The sequence below is a fragment of the Diceros bicornis genome, chromosome 10 (genome assembly GCF_020826845.1).
Source record: "Diceros bicornis minor isolate mBicDic1 chromosome 10, mDicBic1.mat.cur, whole genome shotgun sequence".
NCBI lineage: Eukaryota > Metazoa > Chordata > Mammalia > Perissodactyla > Rhinocerotidae > Diceros > Diceros bicornis.
In genome coordinates, this window is record NC_080749.1 from 11921300 (window position 1) to 11934307 (window position 13008).

At 56.1% G+C, this 13008-nt stretch overlaps 1 protein-coding gene across 4 annotated transcripts in view; it reads right to left on the reverse strand.

The window, feature by feature from the left end:
- GLI2 (GLI family zinc finger 2) overlaps nucleotides 1–13008 on the reverse strand; it is a 254045-nt gene that overhangs the window by 173084 nt on the left and 67953 nt on the right. The window lies entirely within an intron of this gene.

Consider the following 13008-nt stretch of genomic DNA (forward strand, 5'->3'; position numbering starts at 1 on the left):
CAGCCCTAATTGTGCCAGCCCTGGCCGACACTGATACTCCCCAGGAGCTGCAGGCCGCCTGGCACTACCCTCTGCAGACACTGCTGGAGGGGCCAGGGATACCACACACGGGCTGGGAACACCACTGAGCGTCTCAGGGCCACTCCCCTGGGCAACCCGCCTGGTGCAGGACAGCATGCTGGCTTGGGAGTCCCAGGTCTGCCCCTTGCTGGGATCCGTCACACGCTCACTGTGTGGCCTTGGCAAGACCGCTCCCCTCTCTGAGCCTCGGTGGACCAGATGGTCCCTGAGGCACCTCCCACTCAGAAGCACAGAAGAATCTGGCCCTCTCCAGCTGAGAGCAGCACCAAGCCCTGGCCCTTCCCAGCCAAGCATCTGATTTTCAGCAGGACAGGGACCCAGAGCCTCCCCTACCCCCTGGGCTCAGCCATCTGGCATAGTGGGGGGCCGGGGGGTCACTGTGGCATGCCGGCAGGCCATCTGTCTCAGCCCCCTGACCCCGGTAGTCCCGCTGCCGCAGAGCCCACGACGCCCGCCACGATCAATTGTTCGGAGTCCCAGGGAGGACGTATCTGGTGATAAAGGCCCGGAAGTTAGCTGGAGGCTGCTGCTCTTTCCACAGTGATTTACTCAGCTCCCCTCCACACTCGCACCCTTAATGTAATTATTTACTTTGCCATTAAACACCCTCCTTCCACTCCAGTTATTTTTAGAGCTTCTGGAGCCTATAGAATTGGCTGGGGAGGCTGCTCATTGGCCAGAGGAAGCTGGGTCCTCCCTGAGGGGCAGCGATGCTCACGCAGCCTGGAGACTCATGCTGGGGTTTCGGAGCGAGACAGGGCCAGGCCCAGGTGCCATGGGCCTGAGAGATGACAGCCTCCCCCACCCCTCCCACCCGCCGCCCTCCCGACCTTCCTCCCTCACCTCCTCCCTCCCACCCTTCATCCTTTCTTACCTCTCCCTCCCTTTCTTCCTTCTTTTTCAAATCTGAGATATAATTCACATGCCATAAAATTCATCCTTTTAAAGTATACAATTCAGCAGTTTTTAGTACATTCACAGGATTGTGCAACCATCACCACCATCTAATTACAGAACATTTCATCGCCCCAAAAAAGAACTCCATAGCCATCAGTAGTCACTCCCCATTCCCTCCTCCCCTTGGCCCCCGGCAACCACGAATCTATTTTCCGTCTCCATGGATTTGCCTATTTGGGACAGTTCATATAAAGGGAATCACACAACATGTGGCCTTCCGGATCTGGCTTCTTTCACTGAGCATAACGTTATTAAGGTTCACACGTTTTCAGGATGTATCAGTATTTCATTCCTTTTTATGGCCCAATAATATTCCATATGTGGATATACTATATTTTGTTTATCCATTCATTAGCTAATGGACATGTGGGTTATCTCCATTTTTTGGCTATGATGAACAATGTTGCTGTGAACATTCAGGTACAAGTTTTGTATGAACATGTGTTTTCAATTCTTTTGGGCACATACCTAGAGTGGAACTGCTGGGCCCTCCCTCCCCCAGCCAGCCGAGAGCTGGGGAAGCTGGGCCTGGCATATGGGCGCCACTGTGGGCAGTGGACAGCCAGACAGCTCCACACTGCTCTGGACACTAATGATCCAGCCAGGATTGCCACAGGCCCCCTCAGGCAGGTGACGCCACTATCCAATGAGAATATGACAGCAGCCCCTGGACGCCCACCTTTCAGACCCTCACCTCCTCCACCCCTGGCCAGGTGAGCTTCGTCACCTCCATTTTAAAGACGAGGCCCACGCTCATGCCTGGATGTGGACCCAGCCCACCTGCCTCTAACCAAAGGCATCTGTTGCTTTCCTTGTCACCAACACAGCCTGGAGGGATGTGACCAGTGTGCAGACTCTGGGGACCAGAAACGGGTGAAAGGTCCCACCTGCGTCCACCCCAGAACTCTAAGAGGCAGCAAAGTGTGTCTCTGGCAATTTGTGCTTCCCATTCTGAGCCTCTTCTCCTGTGGGTCAGCTCTCCGGCCCCAGGTGCTCCAGTGCCCACAGGCTGCCTGGATCCAGGTGTCACTGGGGAGGGGCCTGGCACCCAGTAACCTGGGTCACAAAGACGGGTGAAGGACAATGTGGGCCTCTACACAACCCCAGAGGGAAGGTGACAGCTAACGGGTGGATTTCAGGCACTCAGTGGGGCGGGGGCCTGACCTCTGTCACATCACGCAGGACCACCTACTCTGCCGTGCATGAGGCTTCCCCTGGGCGTCCCTTCAATTCCAGAAGGGCAGAGACTGAGGAAGGTATGAGGCCCGTGCCTGCTGTCCACTGCCCGGTGCCAAACCAAACCCAAACCCTCCTCTCAAATGTGCCTACTCAAAATGGGAGGGACAACCAGATACAGAAATGACTCTCCTCCGACCAGAGGCCTCGCTGCCTGGTGTCAGGGTTTCGGGCTTCCCAATCCCACAACACAAGCCAGCACTCCACGCCCATTGGAAGCAGGGCCACAGTCACAGGAAAAGAGCCAAGGGCAGTTTCTCAAGACAAAGTGCCTACAGCCCTCCCCTCCCTGCCCGCCCAGGAGGAGAGGGTAGATAAGCAAGCTGAACCTGGAAGGGGGTCCAAACAAGCCTGAATCTGGAGGGAGGTCCAAACAAGCCACACACCCAGGACCAGGCCGGGCCTCCAGCATCCAGGCATGGCTGTGCAGCAGCTGGAGGACTCAGACCTGGGAGAGGCCTCTGGACACAGTCTCACAGGGCTCCCCAGCCCTGAGACAGCGGCTTGTGCTGGGGCTGGGGAGTGAAGGAAGCCCCTCCCCAAGGGGCTGACAGGGCCAGCCTCGCTTGCCAGCACTCCCCAGGCAACCCGAACCATTCTCAGATCCCAGGACCTTTGCCCATGCTGTTCTTTGGTCTAGAACGCCAATCCTCCTTGCACATCACAGGCAAGCTGCTACTCCTTGTGAAGACCCAGCTCAGACACCTGTGCATTCATTCATTCATTTATTCACTCTCATGTATTGGAAGCATAATGCCACTTTCAGAAATGGATCTAGAATTAATAATCATAATAATAGCAATAACAACAATACTAATAGCAGCAATTCTACATACAGAATGTCTACCACATGCCAGGACCTATCTAAGCACTTTATACCAGTTATCTGTAATCCTAGCCCTGAAAAGGTAAGTGTTTTGTCCATTTTTAAGATGAGGACACTAGGGTTCAGAGCAGCAAAGGATACCGAACTGGGAAGTGGCAGAGAAAAGATTCCAACCTTGTCCATCCGAGCCTGAGCCCCAGCCCCCAGACCACGTTGGCTGCCCCAGAGCTGGCTGCACCGTGCACCACCCCCTGTGGCTTGCTCTAGGCCCTGGCATCCTGTGCAAACACCGCTTTGGTAACCTGTCCCCAACCATCTGATCTGAGTGTCCCATCTGATCTCTCCGATGGTCAGAGAGAGCACATGGCTACAAGCGGTGGCCTCACCAGGGCCCTACTCAGCCGTTAGAGCCCTCAGGCCACACTCCTTCCCTGCGGTCTTCCTGATCACTCAGGCATCAGCTATAGGCCACGTCAGCATCGCGAGTGGGGGCGTCTGGTTTCTCCATGGGGACCACAAGCTCTTGGGGACAGGGACTACGGCTCTTGCTTCTCGGATGCCTCCCCTCGACCCCACCCTGTGAAGCTGGCACATGGCTTCAGACAGGGCAGCAGCTTCCTTCAGAGGCACTGCTTTTCCCTCTTTACCCAGCAGTGTGCATAAGAGAAGAGGCTCCGATGGAACCTCAGGACCTCAGCCGACATGGTCAAGCGGCCACACACCCACCCGGGAGCCTCAGCCACCCCCGGGCCTCACTCCAGGGCAATCAGGAGGCCTCCTCCTCCCCTGGTCCCATGGGTCCCCAGATGCCACTGCCCATCACTGCCAGACCCGGGGACCTCTCCCTGGACTCCTTGCCTCCAGCCTCTCTGCCCAAGAGCCCCTCCCACTGCAGGCTGACCTGCCACTCTGATGTGGCAGGGGTCTGCCTTAAACCTCTATAGCTGATTCCCTGAAGCCTGGGCGGGTAGGAGGAAGAGTCTGGACACTCCACTTGCCTCCGAGGCTGGATCACCTTTCAGGCCCCACCTACGACCCCACACTGGAGCTACATGGGCCGACTCGCTGACCCCCAAACCCCTGCATTCCTGAGGGGCCGCTCTGCTGCTGCTTCCCCCGCCAATCTCCACCCATCCTTCCTTTCCGCCTGGTGAGACCCTGCACATCCCTAAAGGCCCAGCTCAGACGCTGCCGCCTCATGAAGCTCCCTGGGCAGGATGTGTCTTGTCTCCCACATGTCCCCCTAGTGCTCTGTTCTTGGTCCCCCAACACCTCCAACTGGGAGCTCCTAGAGGGCAGAGGCAGGGTCTCTGCCATCTCTGCGTCTCTGAGTGATGTTCTAGAACCATCTGTGGGATGCACACAGGAGCTCAGGAAACCCAGAGGTAACCAGGCCACCTCGGGAAGGCCAGCGGTCCCCCTCCTCCTCCAGGTGTTCACATCCACCCCAAACACCAGGCCTGACTTCATTATCTTCAAAATGTTCCTGAGATCAGAGGCGGTGAGACCTGGCCACAAACATAAAATAAATTATCCCCCCCACACGCATGATAAATGGTTCTATTAGCAAAGCAGATTGTTAAACTCCGATGTAACAGAACGCAGGAAGCTGGGGCCCATCCATTCTCCCTCCGGCGCGTACTGAGTTGTAAATAGGTTATTTTGTGTGTAAATAACACATTAAAACACAGCATTAGCTGTGTCTTTTGATAGAGAGGAAATTGTTACAAATAAATAATGCCGGACAGGAATGTAAAATAAGCCAGATTTAATAGTGCATGCCTGGTGCAGCCGTGTTAAACATGACTAAAATGATAAACCCCAGAATATACTAATAGTAAACTATGCACTGACATCAAAGTAATGAGGCTGTATTTTTACCACGCTTTAGAAATGCTAAAATTAGTTTTGACAGGACCAAACATCAGAAAAATGTTTCTAACATAAACACCGTCACTGTGGGAAGCTGGGGTTTGGGCCAGGAGAGGGTAGGGCTGGGGACAGCTGTGTACCATCCCATGGGCAATTCCTAGGAATTGGTTTCCAGATCCAGTGGTATCACTCGGTGAGCGTTTGTGCTTCATTGTCTCTGAACCTCAGTTTCCACATCTGTAAAATGAACAGATTTGAACTAGATGATCTTTAAAGCTTATTCCAGTTCTATGGTTAGAAATGACTTCAAAGCTTTCCCCAGCTCTGCAATAGTTGAACATCCACGAGAAACCATGAGAAACGAGGCCATGTCTGCAGGTGTGGCCATGGCCCCGGGGAGCGAACAGGAGGAGGAGGAGCCACCGCACAGCCCTCCAGCCTCTCCTTCTGTGTGGGCAGAGCTTGCCCGCTCAAGGGCACCAGCCAAAATCACGGCAATGTGGGTCCGGAGTGCAAACATGTGCCAGCCTCCACCACCAAGGGGGAGCAGCCAGGCAGGGCTGGAGGAAAGCTCCCAGTGCACAGATCCCGGGCTGGGCCTAGAACACCATGGTGGGGTGATGGGGGGGGCAGAGCGGGGGGACAGCTGCTGTGTTGGTGGCAAGTAGGGCTCTGATTTTGGATGGCAGCCATTTTGAGTGGTATTGAGAGCCCGAGGTCTCAGCATTGAGCATGAGACCGTGATACGCGAGAGGAAAGCTCACTCAGACTCATGTTGCTATCATTTACTTGGTCTCTGCTCTCGCAGGCACCTGCTAGCCACTCGACAACGCTCTCTCATTTCACCTGTCCATTCCTATCTCCATTTCATAGACTTCAGAGAAGTTCTGACTTGCCGCAGAACACACAGCTAAGAAGTGGAGAGTTGGGAAGAGCTCCGGCCCTACTGGCCTCATGCCCGGTCCTTCCCACTGTACTCCACTGTGAGCAGGAGGGAGTCTCCACCCCTCGCCCTCCGCCCCAGGCACCTTGACTCTCCAGTACATCCCCGGCACCAGAGACCACGCCACAGTGTCATCAAGAGTCATTCAGAACCCACCCAAAAAACTCCTGGGCGGTCGTACTACACCAGCACCCTGGGTGTGCAAAGCTGTCAGGGAGAACCGAGCTCACTCTCTTGAAAAAGTCTGACGGGACCTGGTGTCCCACGTGGCTGGGCCATTAAAACAAGCTCAGAAGCAGCATCCACAGCAATCCCGGAAATCACTTAAAAAAGAATAATTGCCCACTTAGTCACACCTGAGTGCGTCCTCGGGCCGGAGGCAAAAGTATGCGGCCCCGGCTGAGTGGCTCAGGCAAGCGAGGGAGGCTGGCCCACGCAGCAAGGTCTCTGCCATCCAGGGGGCCTCGAGAGGGGAGCCAGGGCCAGGAGCACCCAGCCTCAATCGACTCTCATCCCAGGGGACCTCAGGGCCACAGAGGCAGCTGGCCGCACCAGCCCACGGGGCACACGCCGAGCATGAGAGCATCAGACTCCCTCCTCTCACTGCACAACCATCTATCAGGTGCCTGCCTTGCTGGAGGGTGCAGTGGGGAACAGACAACACCCTGCCCACACGGGCATCCTGGGGGGTGGGGGGCACAGACACAGAGTGCTAAGAGACCAAGGACACGGAGGTATTCATCAATGACGGGGCATGGTAAGGTCCCTGTGATGGGGATGTCCCGGTTCTGGGCATCTCGGCCAGAACGCTTACCGCCTGAGCCATTTCCATATTCTGGCGTTTGCGCAGCCATTCCAAGACAGATGTGAACAGCTCACCTCTGAGCAAAAATGGCCTCGAAGAACCTTTCAAAGAAGCCAGCAGGGCCCGTGAACAAGACGAAGGGGTGGCCACTGCGAGTTCAGGTGGCACAGTGGCCTCCTGCAGCAGGGAGCACTGTGCTGAGATCACGCAGTGCTCAACCCTGGTCAACGTTAACCCTGCCAGGACTAACCACCGTTAGTTCCCCACCTCCAGGATCTAGTCCATGCCTGGGACCAACTACATCCAACGACCCGGGGAAGCCTGTTAACACACATGCGCCCAGGCCCAGCGTGGGAGAGTCCATTTCAGCGGGTCTGGGCAGCCTGGGAGTCTGCATTTATCAGGGGGGTGTCATGAAACTCTAAGGCTCGGCCAGCTTCAGCAATCTCTGGTCTGGTCCCACCCTCCAGTGTGCAGGGGAGGAGGCTGAGTTAAAGACGCCAGAGACCCGCTAAGGTCACCTATCCAGGACAGAAACCCTGGTCTGATTTCCAGCTCAGGGCTCCCTCCACCACTCGCGAGAGAAATCTGGGCTTCCCATCAACCATCCAGCCTCAATGGGTCGGCTAACAAGGGTTACTAGCAAAGAGGAGACTTTTGGAGTCAGGCAGAGCCGGCAGACCTAGAAAAGGAAAACTGGCAATGGTTAACAAGGCGAACACGTAAGTCGGACCTCACAGAGGGCCACCTTTGTGCCCAACACTTTAGTGCACTAACTCGAGTAACTCTCACAACACTGTGAAGTAGGTTCCATTACATCCATCTTACAGATGAGGAAACTGACGCAAAGACCTGCCCAAGGGCAGCCAAGCCAGGCCTTACCCAGGTGGTCTGACTCTGGAGTCTGGGCTGCTTCCTCCTCCTCCTCCGCACCATCTGTGAGAGGAGAGGCGGCAGGAGCAGCTACTCCCCACGAAGTGCCCGAGCCGGGCGGCTGTGAGCACATTACGTTCCTGCTGTCATTTCTGCATAGCAGCTCCGCGGACGATTCCCACTCTACAGACGGAAAGACTCGCCCTACCTCATGCAGCCGGAACACGGAGGGACCAGCAAGGAAGAGTCATCAGAATCAGCCCCTGCTTGCTGGGCGCCACTCCCAGAAACTCTGCCTCAGGAGGTCTGTCCAGGGGAGGGCCCAACTCCCAGGAATGCCGGTGCTGCTGGGGCCCCACCCTGGGAGGACCCTGGCCCAGCACAGAGCGGGCGCTCGGTGTGGGCGCTAGGTGCTGGCCCCTGCAGGCGCGTCACAGGATTTCTAAAGGCGTCTGCCTGCTCGACTTCAGCAGCAAGCAAAGCTCATGGGACGTAGACCCAGCTCCGAGTGTCACGGCTCCAACCTCTCTGATCGTCCCAGCCCGGAGGCTTGGAGTAGCTGGGTCCCTGGTGCTCAGGGGAAGCACAAAGAGAGGTTCAGAAATATATTTGGAAAGAAAAGTTAGTATCGAGGAGGAAAATACAACAGCATTTGGGCAGTGGCAGTGTAAAGCAATGAGAAACATCTGAATCAAATTGCCTTTAAAATTACGCCATTTTAAAAATCAAAGGGAAAACAGCTCTGGGCCAAAATGTGTTTTTAAAGCTCTATGGCCTCCAAAGTGTTAGCACAATCGCTAAAGAGGCCGGGAAAGAACCCGCCGTCCGCAGCTCTGCCGGCCGCTCTTGGCGCTGCGCCCGCCAGGTGATTCAACTAGCCCCCCAACCTGACCACAGGGCTGCTTTCTCCTGTGGTCCGGCCCTGCTCTGCTCAGCAAGGTGTTCCTGTCGTACGTTTTGGCTCAGGGAGGTGGCGACTCTGAGTGAAACACCCAGCCCCCAGCAGGTTGAGCCTCATGACGCCTAAGGAAGGTCAAGCAACAGAGGCCAGTCAAGCCAGCCGACTTTTCAGATCCCTCTGCAAATAAGGCACAGCCCCAGACCTCAAAGAACCGGCTGTCTGGAAGGGAGCAGGCGCTGTTGGCCCATTGGACAGACGAGGGGCTGAGGCACGGGGACGGATGAGGAGACCTGTCGGAGGCTGGTGCAGAGACTGGACGCTTACCATAGGATCAGTGGGCTCGGCTTTAGGGCCCCAATCACCCACGAACAGCCTAAACTCACAATCTAAAAGCAAATACCTGAAAGAGACTCTCACCATATGGGAGGTGGGAGCCCCGAGCCCCAGACTTGGCTCTCTGTTGAAGCAGCTGGTGGCCTTGGGCAAGTCCCATCTCCACCTCATCTCAGTCTCATCTACACAATGGAGAGGCTCCGACCACTCATGAATTAGACGTGCCTGCCGCTCCTCTCTAACACCCAGACGCTCCCATCTGGGTTTTCCAAGCTTTACAAGTGGGGACGCCCGCCTCCCTTATAACCCATCTCCTCGCTCTGGACTCACTCTCTTTCTGGTTCCTAATGGGAGATCAGGTGGCTGTCAAGGAGTCTGAGTGAGGCTTAAGATACCATCAGTCGGGTGCTAGTAGATGTTTAACAGCAGGCTCTGGCAGTGGGGTGGGGGAGGGGCCAGTTTCGTGGTATAAATACTCTTGACATGGCCAATTGCAAGTAACCAACCTAAGTTCATGGCAGAGGAAGCACTCAGCTCTCACAAGTTGGCACGGCCTGGTTCCAGCACACCCCGCCTCTTAAGGTACTTACATTCTAATAGAGGGTTCTAGAAGGCTGAAGGTCCTTAAGAACCACAGGGATGAGTTTCCTGTATGCCATGTCCATCACCTTGAGTCCCAATATTGGGATGACCACTGCTAACAGCACCTCTATGTATCATAAAGTGGTGCCTGTGAGATATAATTTGTATCCTGCTTTTTCTCTATTAATAACTACTAGAACATAAACACATCCCTCCCCATTATTATAAAGTCTTGATAAACATTTTTAATGGCTACATAATGTTCCATTCAATAGATGTTCCAGTTTGATTAATCAATCTCCTATTGTTGAACAGTTACACTGTTTCCTATTTTTCACAGCTATAAACAATGTGAAAATGAAGTCTTTCTGCCTAAAGGTATGCGCACTCTTCCAACCAAAGTCATACAATTCCAGTGGTGGAACTGAAGCACCTGACACTGGTGGCAGTGGGGGAGAATTGGATAAGGGGTCAGAAGCTGGCCTGGAGTACAGGTGCCCCCACATGTGGACACCCCGCAGACACGGGTGATCACAGCCCTGCCAGTTTGTAGGATCTGGCCCTTCTCTCATGACTGCCCATTACGCACCACAGTGCCCCTGACATCCTCAGATGGGACTCACCCCACCCCTTGACTGATGTTTAAGAAGGCAGGAAACACTAAGCTTGTGTAAGCTATCCCGTCTGGGAGAGCTGCGGATCACATGGTGCAGACCACGGGGACAATACCACCGGCTTTGAAAAGATAAACAGGCGTCAGAGGAGCCAGGCATCTGAGTGGTCACCTGCACAGCAACAGGGGGATCAGCTCAGTCACGCCCCTGCCGCAGCAAACAGGCCTCAGACAAGCCCTCCCAGACCGGGATGGTTACTCCGTCTTTTCCAGAAACAACTCAGGGACAGGGTCCCCTCAACAAGTGGTGCTCAGCTCCCTGCACCCTTGCTCTAGCCCAGGAGGCACTGGGCAGCACTGCCCTCCTCCCAGGCCTTTGGGCAGGCCCCACTGCCCGTCCTCACCGCCTGTCCACACCCAGCCCTACGCCCGCAGGCTAAGCTCCCAACCTCCTCAGGGCTAGGCTAATGCTGCTGGCTCCGCCACACCGCCCCTCCTCGGCCCAGCTCCTCGTGATCCCACGCTTTCTCCTCACACCGCTCAGGTCCACAGGAGACACTCAGGCGCCATCTCAGGCCCGGCCCAGCACTAAGCACCGAGACCCAGAGCTGAATGCAAGAGCATCCCCACCCCGGGGGCCTCAGTGTTCGGGACCTGTGCAAACCACCTTCTGCTGCACCTCCTTCCGTGCATTCACCTCCTTCCGTGCATTCACCTCACCTGTCGGCAAGCCTACGCCCCTGCGTGCAGGAAGGCCCAAATCAGAGGCTCTTTGGAGCCTTCTAGGACTTGAGTTTGCTAAGTCAGTGAGGATTCTTGCTAAGAGCACCTCTGCCACTGTCAATAAGATGTAAGGAAGATCTGATGTCACAAGACCATAAAGACTTTGGGTGCCATCTGTCAAATGCCCTCAGGACACAGATTAGGAACATGGGGCCCAGGGAAGGGAATGCTTTGCCACACCAAGACCTGGGGGTGGCCTGGGGGAACTAGGACCCAGGCCAGTGCCCTCTGGGCTTGCACAAGGCCTCCCTCATGCCATCCTCAGAATGCACAGCCCACCAGCACCGGGGGACCCGCTCCAAGATGCCCTCTGCTTTGCCCCATGCAGGAATAGCTGCTCTTCTCTGACTCAGGAGGGCCCTTCCCCAGTAGGCCTCTCAGAGGGGTACAAGGGAGCAGGAGCTTGAGGAGGCTCTCCAGCCCCAGCAGTACCTGACTCCAGCCTGCTCGGATGATGGCAGGCCACCTGCCCTGGGGCAACTGGGCTGACAGGCAAACCTACCCTCTGCTGGAACCTCATCAGCCAAACTCCCCTGGGGTCGGGCAGTGAGGGGACAGAGGGCCTGTGGGGGTGGGCAGGGAAGGCATCCTGGGGTAGGGGTGGGGTGGAGATGGGTGGGTGCCTCCGTGGAGCCGCTGTACTCCAAGTTATAGGTCTGCTGCCCATCCCCCCAGATCCAGAACCCCTCAAGCATCTGTTGTTATTGTACAACCAGGTCTGACATGAGAGGGGCTTCCCCCCAGTTACGTCCTAATTACTGTCTAATTACTGCCTGAGTCTGTTCTCTGCTACCGTGACACGCAGCAAATCGTGCCGTGTGGCAGCCCATGACCCACTCATGGCTCAGAGGCTGACCCAGGCTGAGGCGGGGGACAGTTGAGGGCCCAAGGCCAGGCCAGAAATACATCAAGGAGCTCTGTGGGGCCTCAGAGGCCCAAGCGTCTGTGCATCAAGCAGAGGGACAGCCTGAGGCATCACCACAGGCCAGGGTGGGCCCTGCCCCAGGGGAAGGAACAGACCATGCATATTTGGACACAGCCAGGCCCAGGATGGCCGGCCCTGGGACCAGGCAGCCGGGCCTCTGAGCTACCACCAGTCTCCCACCCGGGCCTGCCCTCCCCTGGACTCCTCCCTCCCCTGATCTCCTGGCTCCCTGACACCACCCTGCATGGGGAGTCCACCCTGGACTTGGCTCCTCCCACGCCAGGTAAGAGTTCTTCCTCCACCCCCACCCCACGCCACTCCTCCTCACAGAGGAAGGGCCTGGAGAGCCCGTCTCCAAGGGGGACAGGGATAGAGGGGCATCACCAGGTCAGGAGGCCAATGGCCCGCCTCCCTGTGGGAGCACGAAGGTTCCTTGGATCTCCCTCTCCTGACTTGGGCCACACATCCTGATAATGACCTCCAGCTGGGAATCAGGGGGAAATGAAAATAAATACAGTAGCAACGAGCTGGAGGTCCTCATGCTCACTATCAGAAACAGGGACACCTACACTCTCCGAGTGTCTTCACTTCCCTGGGCTTGGCCCCATCACTTGAGCGCGGGTTAGAAATGCAGAAACTCAGCGCCGCCCCGACTTGCTGAAGCAGATCGTCACTCCAACAAGCCCCCTGAGATGTGTATACGCACCAGAGGGTGAGAGGTGCTGCCCGCACTCGCACAGCCACCCGGCGAGGGCGAACCTCCCCACTGCTCTCTGGGCTGTGCTTGAGTGGCGAGAGCAACAGGGCATGACTAAATGCACTTGAATAAAAAGGGAAAGACAAGAAATCTAAGCGTCTCCATTCCTCAGAGACAGAAATAGTTCTGTGGCCTCCAGATGGACTGCGCAGGCACAGGGGAGGTCTCGCCGTCCCGCCAAACTTTCCCAACGGGATGCTGGCACGGACCAGTGGAAACCAGAGTATTTCTCTTCGGGGCAGTGAAATGAGAGGCTGCGGCTCGTGCAGTCCTTCTGTTATAATTAAGTTGGCCAGAAATTCACCTAAGGATACTAAATTCCATACCTGACCCTCTAATTACAGCCAAAAGGGATCAGGAGACAATTACTTTCCAAAATAGTCCTTGGCGGGCCAAAGGCAAGAAGCAGCATCTCTGGCCCATCTCGAATGTGCCAACTGAACGCACCCCAGGGCTGCCCAGCAGCCCTGGCCCCCCCTTCCCCTCCCTCTCCCCGTTCTCAGCCCCCCACCCCCACCTGC